The sequence below is a fragment of the Poeciliopsis prolifica genome, unplaced genomic scaffold (assembly GCF_027474105.1).
Source record: "Poeciliopsis prolifica strain line A6 unplaced genomic scaffold, Auburn_PproV2 SCAFFOLD215, whole genome shotgun sequence".
In the NCBI taxonomy this organism is placed as follows: domain Eukaryota; kingdom Metazoa; phylum Chordata; class Actinopteri; order Cyprinodontiformes; family Poeciliidae; genus Poeciliopsis; species Poeciliopsis prolifica.
The window spans coordinates 24793-37188 of NW_026562590.1; positions in this window are offsets into that span (position 1 = coordinate 24793).

The window sequence follows — 12396 nt, forward strand, 5'->3', positions numbered from 1 at the left end:
TAAATTTGCTAGAAAATATTCGCAAAAAAGACATTTCAAAAATAAAGTGGTAAAAGAAGATACCTTTTGATTTTGAAATGGCATTGTTTTCTACAGCTGTTGTGTGTGTTGAATGTTTTAATCTCTCTACCAAAGAGAAGACAAGATTACAGCTTGCTGCTAGCTACTCCAGGTTGTTATCTTTGTACATTGAGAACAGAATGTAGTGAATGGGAAAGAATACATTTGGCACTTTGAAAGGTTTTGTCTGATTGTCCCAGTGAAACATTTGCTTGTGAACAGCTTTTTTTTTCTTGTATCTGAGCCAGAGATATCTGTGTCTGTTTTTATTTTTATTTAAAGTCAAATGTCAAGATGTTGAGTCAGGTCCAAGTCCTGTTTGAAGTCTATTGACAGAAATACATATTTTGTCATCAAATCCATGACATATTTGTCAGGTATTACTGAAGGTTAGAAATCCAGCCGTGTACTGCTTGTCCTTAGACTTAAAACAGCTACATGAGTATTTAAAAATTATTTCAATTGTTTTAAAAACATGTTTGTCTTTAAAATTTTATAGCAAACAAATCTGCTGAAAATTAAAATCTGTCAAAATAGTTATTTTAGGATATATATATATATATATATATATATATATATAATATATATATATATATATATATATATATATATATATATATATATAATATATATATATATATATATAAATTAAAAACTGCTAATGTAGAATTTCTAAGTTCAGCAAAACTGTTTATTGTCTTTGCAGTAATTACCTTAACCCCCTTTTCTCCCTGGCTTCATGCTATCAACTTATTAAAAAGTACATAATTACTTTACAGTAATTACGATTACTAATTATAATCTGGAAGTTTTTTGGAGCATTTTAAAAATACTTGGATCTGATGTTTTAAATCTAGATTTTAAACATTTGTCAATTCTGAGTAATAAACAATAAAGTAGAAGGGAGAAATTATAGCTAAACGAAGCAAAATGTTGTAAATAAAGAGTGTTAAACATCTGAATGAAAAAATAGGAAGTGCTTTTTATTTTGATATTTTTCTAGCAGACATAGTCTTATAACACAGGCAGACTACAATTCCAAAATGCACCATAGAAACATGATGTCATTGTTTACAACTTCTCCTGTTGCTTAACTGGTAGAAATCTAAATGAAGAAATCTACGTCAATGGAAGAAATACTGAATGGTACATTGAAAAGAGATTGGAATCATGTGGATCTGCATGGGAATGCAATGGCCAGGCTACGTTTCTGTCAAATTAAATGATATTATATTATATTATATTATATTATATTATATTATATTATATTATATTATATTATATTATATTATATTATATTATATTATATTATATGTATGGGATGCACAGTGCCACAATTAGTCCTATGTTCTCCCTGTGCATGCGTGGGTATTCTCTCTGGGTACTTGGGTACCTACCACAGTCCAAAAACATGACTGTCAGGTTAATTGGTTTCTGTAAATTCTCCCTAAGTGTGAGTGTGTGTGTGCATGGTTGTTTGACTTGTATGTCTCTGTGTTGCCCTGTGACAGACTGGCAACCTGTCTGTGGTAACCCGCCTCAGAAGCTTTTTCTTGTGCATTATTCCATTTAAGGTATAAAAGTTTACATCTCCAAGATCTTTTATTCCAGGAGACAGAGCTAGTTTACATGTCAGAATATTATAGGGGTAAAGCAGCCCTGCAGTAGAACATTCTTATTGCAGTCACCTTGTGGTCACAACCATGTATTACAGTCAGATAATGTTATTTGTTTTTAACAGTGTTAAAATCAAATATTTTTTGCTTGAAATCTAAAGTTGCAACTATTTGATGTGTGATGGCAGACAGAGCTGGACAGACTCCTCTGAGGCTGACCCGGAAAAAACGGGCGAGTTCTACGTCCCAGCAAAGACAGAGCTTATTTTCTACTCCCCCCTGGTTCAACATCTTCACTGACGTTTACATCGGCTAGGATGTCAATGTCAGGACAGCGAATGTGTACCATTTCACTGAGTGCTTACAATAACTGGTTATTAGGTATCTCTAAGAATACATTAAAGATATCTAATAAGCTTTAGGTGTCTTTACAGAACATCACCAATTTGCAATGAAGCAATAATAATTTTGAATGTGAGTATGACTTTTCCTGTTAAACGTAAACAGAGCGTATGGGAAGAGGCGTCAGCTTCCCTCCAGGTTTCCCTCACACAGTGCAGTGCAGGTTGGATTGGTGAGGCAAGCAGTCTGTTTTAGGCTAATCTTCCTCCGCTGGGATCATGCCCTCATTTTGAGCTCAGCACGAAGAAATTAACTTTGTCTGAATGTTGAATTAGACCTGCGGCATTGGCACTTGTGGCCCTGCTTTTTGGAACACCTCCAGTTCTCTCACAGGGCCGCTGTCTGTCCAGCTTCACCTGTTGAAGAACACATTCTTCTGTTTCTTTCTGTCCGCCACAGCCGGTGTGTTACGCATTTTTTCAGGAGCCTGCGAAATTAATCCTGTAGTAATTGTGTCATGATTTAGCCTTTCACAATTAATTAAGCCTGATCAAGTGGCATACTGACGTTTTGCATTTAGTGTGACCGCTGCGGTGCATAAAATCAAGAGCTCCCTTTACACAAGTAAACTGTCTCACCAATCATAGGTGATTAACTGGTCTCAAGCCTCCTGAACACAGTGTGGCTGCAGGCGAACACTTTTTCCTTGTAAAAGAAATGTACTCAGCTACATTTTCTGTTCCTGTGAACTGACTTAACCTGCTTTCGTTTGGTGACTGCACACAATTATAGCAGTCGTATGGGTTAACTGGTTTAATATTTCACATTACACATCTATACATGGTGGACCAACTTTTACAAATATCAAAAGTCAATGTCAATGTGTTCTGTGGGTTTAATGCTTTGTGAATTGAGGTGGTTAGTTCCTGAATTGATTCAAAGATGTTTCTGAATGAATGAGTACAACAAGCATGATGCAAACAAAAACAACAGGCTCTTCCACCTTCTGTTTGAGGTACCCAACAGATGCTCAATAGGGTTTAGATCTGGAGACAAGCGGAGCCAGTCCAGCACCTTTCATCTTGGAGGTGATTTGGAGTTGGAAAACTGCCTTGATCAAATAAATTTGATATGGATCTAAACTAGATTGCACAGAGCCGCAGTTGGAAGCACAGTTGCCTTGTCAGCAAGAAGGTCCTGGGTTTGGTTCCCGGCCCGGGGTCTTTCTTCATGGAGTTTGCATCCCTGTGCATGGTGGGTTTTCTCTGGGTACTCCGGCTTCTTCCCACAGTTCAAAAACATAACTGTTAGATTAATTGGTCTTTCCAAAATGTCCCTAGGTGTGAGTGTGTGTGTGCATGGTTGTTTGTCCTGTATGTTTCTGTGTTGCCCCTAACCTGTCCAGTTGACCCCGTCTCTCGCCTGAAATGTCTCCCTGGAGATAGGCACGAGCACCCCTCCAGATTCCACAAGAGTGTTAGAAAATTGATGGATGGATATGTACTAACTACAGAGACAGTCACTTGATCTACGTCTTGCTTTATACACATCTGGACCTGTGGCTATTGAGAAATTATGGAATGCTGGAGCCATGGTCTCCATTAAAGTTTTAAATGATTGGATCTCATTTTCCTCAGTTGCTAATGTAAAAAGCGAACTCCATCATGGAAGGAATGTGTGCTCCTTAAACCAACCTGGAGGAGATTAGAGCCATAACACCTTTGCCAGCAATAAAACATTTTAAAGATTCACAACTGCTTCTGTTTAATTATCCAGAATGAAACTCTGACAAAGAAATCCATCACACTGATGCACACAGCCCTGACCCATCTGCAGCATCCCAACACTTACGTCAGGATGCTATTTGTAGACTTCAGCTCAGCATTTAACACCGTCATCCCAGACAAGCTGGTGCTGAAGCTACTCCAGGTGGGGCTGCCTGCTTCACTGTGCCACTGGATCAGAGACTTCCTCACCAACAGGCCTCAGGTGGTGAGAATAGGTGGCTCAACATCGTCCCCACTGGTCCTCAACACAGGCACACCGCAGGGCTGTGTGCTCAGCCCAGCTCTCTTCACCCTGTTTACACACGACTGTGTTGCCATCCACCCCACCAACACAGTCGTCAAGTTTGCAGACGACACAACAGTAGTGGGTCTCATTTCAGACAACAACGAGACCCACTACAGAGAGGAGATTCTGCAGCTCACTCAGTGGTGTTCAGCCAATAACTTGGTGCTGAACACAGGGAAGACCAAGGAGGTCATTGTGGACTACAGAAGGTCCAGGAGGACGGGTCACACTCCCCTTCTCATAGATGAAGAAGAGGTGGAGCGTGTGGACAACATCAAGTTCCTGGGCCTCCACATCACGTCTGACCTCTCCTGGAATACCAACACCTCCCACCTGGTGAAGAAAGCACAACAAAGGCTCTTCTTCCTCAGGAAACTGAGATGTGCTGGACTTTCTTCACGGCTGCTCGTGAACTTTTACAGGGCGACGATCGAGAGCGTCCTCTGCCTCAACGTGACTGTGTGGTATGGTGGCTGCACAGCACTGGAGAGGAAACAACTGACACGGGTGGTGAGAACAACACAAGGCATTGTGGGATGCCCCCTCCCAGACCTGGACTCTATTTACATAGGCCGGGTCAAGAAGAGAGCTGGATCCATAGCCATGGATTCCAGCCACCCGGGCCACAGTCTGTTTGTGCCGCTGCCATCAGGCAAGCGGTACAGGAATATACGGACTACAACAAACAGACTGAGAAACAGTTTCTTCCCCACAGCCGTCAGAGCCATTACTCCCTGCCCCCCTCCCACACATATCATAACCTCACATACACTCCCCCCACACCCACACAGCCATATTGTTCTGCACTTGCACTGTCACATCATCTGCACTTTACCATAATTGGACCTGCTTCTTCTTTGGTGTGGTTGAGTGCCTTTAGTTAATTTTAGTTGTATATATTATATTATTATTTGTGTTGTTTATTTAAAATTGTATATATGACTTTTTTTGCACGGGAGTTGCAATAGAAATTTCGTTGAATCCTGTTCAATGACAATAAATGCTATTCTATTCTATTCTATTCTATCTTAATGGAAGAAATCACAGATGAACTGAAGGAGATGAGATTTGATGCAAAGAGCTGAATTCTTGATATTAGATTTTAATATATTTATTTAATGCTAATCTACAAATGTTTGTATATTTTCAGTAAAACCGCCAAACCAAGATTGACTCTTAGTAATGTTTTTTTTATTCTAAATTTGAACAGAACATTTCTGAAATTAAATGCATTATTTATTATATCACTTAAATGTCTTATTGAATTTTTTCATCCTCTTAAACAGAAACCTGACTAAACTGCTTCTTTAAAATTGAAATAAACTTCTCTGTGCTAACCAGATCTGACTGTTTCAGGTCTTTTTTAATCAACCATTCCAGGAGACATGGAATAAGAGGACAAACCAGGAATCCATTGGCTTAGTGAGCGACAGCTGTTCAAGTCAACAGTATGCTTTCCTTCCCATTCTTCTTCTTTGTGATTTTGGACAATTTTGCAGCATGAGAAATGATCTTAAAATTTTTAATTACTAGAAATGCCTCACAGCATATTTTCTCTTTTTAAAATCTTTTCATTTTAGAGTAATTTAAATGAAATCAGGATTACTCTGCCAAGACTTAAGACATTTCAACCCTTGAAAGTACACACATACAGTACTTTATGTATGATGCAGCTATCAGGCCCACTCAGAGAAAAATGCATTGCTTACCTACATAAAGCCTTGTTACTCACGACCCACCTTTGATTTCAGCTACTCAGCGGGAAGTTTCATTGGAGGAGGTCGATGTCTTACCATTATAAGAAAAATGTCGCTTTACTGCAATATGCACCATCCTGTGGGCACCTGCGGGGTGTGTATGTGGCAAATTTATGAGGCACTGAACCCAGCTGTGCCTGCAGGTCTGATGCAGATGACTTTCATCCGCTCCTGGGAGGAATTATTCTGACAGAGCAGTCGAGGGATGCTGAACATTACGCAACCGAACAGCGAGAGGAATAGGAAGAACGTCGGGTCAGGTATGATTCAAAGGATCTAAGTCATAAGCAACAATTATATTTTCATAATTTTATTGGGATGGAGGGAGTATTTAATAGTTGAAATATATATATGATTTATACGCTTACACTATAATGAAATAGAATCCAAACATATGTTGCTCTTTGGATAGGTACATTTACCTATACTGAATACACCCCTCATGTTTCTGTAAATACCTCAGTAAATCTACTCATGGGACAACACTGGAGATGTGACACTCTGTTTGCAGCTTGTGCAACAATGTAAATGTGCTGACCCCTCAACATAACTCATACAGTCAATGTCTGAACTGAAAGATGAGTACAGTGAAATTGTCCAAATTCACAATTATTTTCCACAACCAACCAAAGAAGCCGAGTCCACACACTCAGTCATATCCATGTCTTGTATTTTGATGGAGACCAAGACAGACCTACTTGGTTTAGATGTTGTCAGGCGTCTGTAATAAATCAGGTAAAGAGTGTGTCCGTCTGTGGGAGTTGTAGCTCATCAAAGGAACAGGGAAGTGGAATTGAGAAACACTGATGCAGAACAACAATTCTTTTTCTCTCATCCTCAGAGTTCTTTGTGACCAGTGAGAGTGTGTGAAACCGAGTGTGTGTGAAACCGAGCATCTGCTTACCATTCAAAACACTCACCACTGACACATTTGAACACTAAGGAGACACAGGACACTGCCAAGAAAAAATGGCCAATCGGGCACAATTTGGACATTTTCTCTTGAGGTCGTAATCACCAGTATATAGCCAGTGTTTCAAGCATTAGTGTTGTGTGTTTAGTTTTGAGCAAATATACAATTTTATGCAACTATACACTGACTAATATTCAATGAACAACCCTAAACATATGACTATTAGTTGGTCTCAATCCAGTAGAACACCTGTGTAATGTGGTGGAACAAGAAGTTCTCATCATGGGACATGCAGCCAACATATCTACAGCAGCTGGATGATGGTATCACAATCAATATGGACCAAAAGCTTTCAGAACAGTTTCTGAGACCTTGACAAGTCTATTCCATGGGAAAGAATGGCAAAGGTAAGTTATTTGTGTGCATGTGTAACGTCTCTCTTCAAGAAGCTTCAATCAGATTTCAATCAAGTTTTTCTTTATTCTGGGAGAGAAGAACAAAACAAATTAGCTTCCTCTCCAAATCCTCTCCTTACACTCCAGCCCTAAATGTGAAAATAAAAATAAAGTTCATCCAAATTGTGCTAGACTAACTAGCACCGGTTGTTCGCGCAAAAATAAAAAAAAAGAAATTATAATAAAACTGTTTAGAAAAATCGGCAATGACTGTCAAAACTGCATAATAACGCACTAACAGCAATAATAAACAACACATGGTAGAAACCTCAAAGTAAACAACAATATTCATACAGAAAACATACATCACTGCAGCGAACTTTCCTCTGACTTACCCTCAGCAGTGCGAAACAACACTGTGAGGGGAAAGGGGTAAGCGGATGAGCTAGGGCTGGGGCAACTACGAAAGCCTAGGAGACATAATCAAGGCAAAGCGCAGAAAAGCGACCCCCGCAGGCAAAAGCAACAAATCAAAATAACTCAATAAGATAAAATTCACAAATTCTCGATATAAAATGAATTAGAAATAAAAATTTTATAAACACATTTGTAACTCTGTTACACATGTTTTTTTTAATTATTATTATTTTATTGTAGTCAATATAATCAAGATTTCTATTTATGTCTATCTTTTTTCAGAAAACCAGTCATATGGTCTTCTGTGGATAACAAATTGAAATATTTCTAATTAGAAGACATATGGTCTTCCCTTTGTGTCCATTTCTGTCTCACTCAGCGAATTAGCTGGTACCTGAATAAAACTGCAAAAAAAATCTAGTTAATTTACTGAATCGAGTGATAGTTTTCTCTTAGTTGCTTTAGTTAAAGTCATCCTGTGCAAAATTCTAAATCCTTTTTCTCAAGAAGTGGATTTTTAGAAAATGATCAATCTCTCATCTTTATCTGAAGCTCTGTTTTCACCTTTTTGCCTAATTATGACCCCCAGAGTGAGGATTTAAAAGCAATCATGACTGCTCATGATCAAACGCTGCTCTGGGAATATGGAGCCAAAAATTGCTTCCAGCTAACTGAATTTGAGGGGGAAAAAAGCTTTACTCTGGAGGGATTAAAAAGACCTTCTAGTACTTTGTTTAGAATCTGTGCATCTGTCTTATTTGTTTGCAGGTTGAAGTTCACAGTCACAGTTGGTGAGCAGAACGTCCCAGAACATGTTGAGCTAGCACTATTCGTCCAGATGCTGGGTCTGGATGGGTTCTCCCAGACCAGCTGGAAGCTGTGGCTCCTCGGGCCTGCCTGAGTTTCCTCCCACTTGGATGTTGCTAGTTGCCTGAAGGGAGGTTCCCTTTGTCAGATCCTTAAAGAAAACGGCTTCAGTGTCTCACACAGATGCTTTTTTAAAAGGTATATTAAGCTCCGTATGTCAAACAGCGCTCCTTTATATTTGATGAAAAATGATCTCTTCCCCTTACTAATTGCACTATACAGACCTCTGTTTTTGTTTCAGCTAATAGACCAGACACTGTCTACTGTATCAGTGCAGTACACTGTATTGTTAATGTGGAAAACATTTCAACAAGTTTTGATGAGCAGTCCTAATATTATTACTTTAAACTATGTGAAGAGCTTAAAAGGCTTTCTGCCATTCTGTGCTCCCATCCCATCGCTCACTCTCCTTATTTACTGTAACTAAGATGGATGACTTAATTGGGTTGTCTAGTTTAATTACATTTTGCCTGAAACCATGTTCTGTTTCGCAGAATCTGAAGAGTCAAGTTGCCATCTGTTTAAACTCTTATGGTTGCTTGACTGAGAAACAGACAGATTTATTCACCTCAAAATGTCACCTGGGCTTGACTCCTTGATAGGCCAAAGATACACTGTAAAAAAGGAACCTCAGGGGTTATCACATTAACAAAAGAATATCATGTACTGTTAACTAAATAATTCCATGTTTGAGCTAAAAACATGATACAATCATGTTGCATAAACAAGATATTCCACAACTTCAACGTTTATAAAATGTAATCATGTTGAGCTAACATGATTCATTATAGTCAGACCGATCCTATGCTGAAGACCACGAGTGAGATCACGGATATCACGCAAGTTACGGAACGAAAATCACGGGATATCACGCGAGAACACGCGAGACAATCGGTTTTCTCTCGCAAATGGAATAAAATGTATTCAAGGTGAGATAACGTGATTCAATTACGTCAGCTAGATCTTCCGCTGAAAAAAAAGAACGTCGGGGCGTTTTACATTAACAAAAGAATATCATGTACCTTTCACACAATAATGTTGGGTTTGAAGCGAAAACGTGATAAAATCATGTTGGATAAACAAGATATTCCACGACTTCACATTTATAAAATTGAATCATGTTGAGCTAACATGATTCATTATAGTCAGACTGATATTGTGCTGACGACAACGAGTGAGATCACGGGGTATCACGCGAGAACACGCGAGACAATCGGTTTTTTTCTCTCAAGTATTCAAAATGTATTCAAGGTGAGCTAACGTGATTGAATGACGTTATCTCAACTTGAATACATCTAATTAACATATATATACCCACCGCGGGTGGTTCTTATCCTCTGAGCCTGGGAGCTTGAGGGTCCTGCGCAGTATCTTGGCAGTGCCAAGATACTGCGCAGGACCCTCAATATATATATATATATATATATATATATATATATATATATATATATATATATATATATATATATATATATATATATATATATATATATATATATATATCTAACAGCTTCCCCTTTATGTCCCGTCATACACACAGAGGAGGCCAGTTGGTTGAATTTTCTGTAATAACTGTAATAAATGGTCAACACAAATTAGTACAGTGAGCTCCACTACTGGTCATCAGCTCTCCGCATACACAGTAGAGCGCTCAACAGACTGCGGCACAAACAATCATTACAATCTGGCTTCACAACATATTTTTCTAACAAATGATCGTATAGTGATATTTGATTATTAATACTTCTTTAAAATTAATTTAACACAATCTGGTCTATTTCCTATAAATAAAGAAAAAAAATAGACAGACAACAATCAAATTTAACTAATAAACTAATTAACAGTAACTTCTAACTGAAACAGGGAACAAATAAACTGACAAGCTGGTAAATACAGCAAACCGACAATACAACAGACAAACCGACAACTCAACTGAAGAAAAACTGACAAACAAACTGACAAAATAATTACTAATAAATAATATAATATAATTACCTGTAATAAATGGTCAACACAAATTAGTACAGTGAGCTCCACTACTGGTCCATCAGCTCTCCGCATACTCCAATAAAACTCCACGTCAGTCTTTGAGCACACCTACTATGACTATTCAGAAAAGAACTGGATTTGGTGACTTACCACAGTAGAGCGCTCAACAGACTACGTGGAATTTACGGTTTAGCTTTGTATTTATAGGCAACCAGTAGGGGGCGCCAAAAACCATTCATCACATGGTAATTACAAAACATATTTTAGCAAGAATTTCATCTTAATACCCGTTACATACACCCCCCTGAAATTATGCTAAATATGAAAAATATGATCAAACAAAACAAAACAATCAAATAAAGGGGTGTACTAAGGGAAAAGCAAAAAAAAGAAAAAAAAAAGTGCAACACTAGGAACGAAAGTGGGTATACTTGTCAGTGCAAAAACTCTGCCAAAAGGGAGTATGTAAAGAAAGGAGTTGATCAAATTCCTAACTAAACACAGACTCAAAAGTGCCCATTACACCTTTGAAATGTAACACTGTTCCTATGACCCTAAAAGCACTACTCAAGCACTCTATGGTTAACACGGTTTTAACTCTGCTACTTAAACTGAAAATGCATTTGAAAAAAACAAAATTAGGGAACTAAACAGACACTGCAGATAAAGAAGTTTCATCTACTTCTTGATTATTCATCTCACAAATAAGACGTCTGGGAGGCCTGATGGAACTACGGTCCCTAAGAATACGACGGTCAAGCTTGTCATCGTTTGGAGCAGCCATCACAGGAGCGTCAACGTCTGTGAGGTATTTGTCAGGAGCGAACATGTCTGTGGAAGGGGCTGTCATCATGTCTGAGGGTAGAATGTCACTGTCACTGTCACTGTTCTCCGGCTCATCAGGTGTGTCTGGACATAGACCACTTCCATGCGCAGCAGTAGTACTGTCAGATTCGTGGTCCTCAGCATTCTCACATGGCAAGAAGCTAACAGAGAGTAGCAGGTTTCTGTGGACAACTCTCTCTCTGCCCGTTAGGACATCTTTAACTCTGTAGACATTGATATCAGGCCTGACTGATATGACCTCATAAGGGGTAGATTCCCACTTGTCTGCAATCTTGCGTTTTCTTTGCACTCCTCTGTTGGCAATCAGGACTCTGTCTCCAATGACGAGAGGTGAGCCTTTGATCTTACGGTTGTACAGGTTGGCATGGCGAGTCTGTTCCTTGAGACTGTTTTTCTGCACAATTTGAGCAGCCTTGTGTAGATCTTTTTTTAGGTGGGAAACAAAGTCTGAGTGGTTGACAACAGTGTTGTCGGTAAGGGTATGTTGAAACATCACGTCAACAGGTAGACGAGGGATCCTTCCAAATAGCAGGTAGAATGGTGCGAACCCTGTTGTCTCATGCTCTGTGCAGTTATAGCAGAAGGTTAGTAGTTGCAGCATTTGTGGCCACTTTGCTTTTGGCTGAGGGGGAAGGGATCTGATCATGTCTCCCAGAGTCCTGTTGAATCTCTCTGCAACACCATTCCCCATGGGGTGATAGGGAGTTGTATGGGATTTCTGTATTCCAGCCATTTCTAGAAGCTTTGATTAGTTTGCTCTCAAAGTTGGCCCCTTGGTCAGAATGTATACGACGAGGAAACCCATAAAAATCAAATCAATCAAACAGCTGCAACTGATCCAGAATGCTGCTGCTCGCGTTCTCACTAGAACCAGGAAGATAGATCACATAACACCAGTTTTAAAGTCCCTCCACTGGCTCCCTGTAGCTCAAAGAATAGATTTTAAAATACTGTTGTTAGTTTATAATCACTGAACGGTTTAGCACCACAATACATCAAAGATCTGCTGTTGTTGTATCAACCTTCCAGACCTCTCAGGTCTTCTGGTTCTGGTCTGCTCTGCATCCCCAGAACCAGAACCAAGAGAGGAGAAGCAGCTTTCAGCATCTATGCACCAAAAC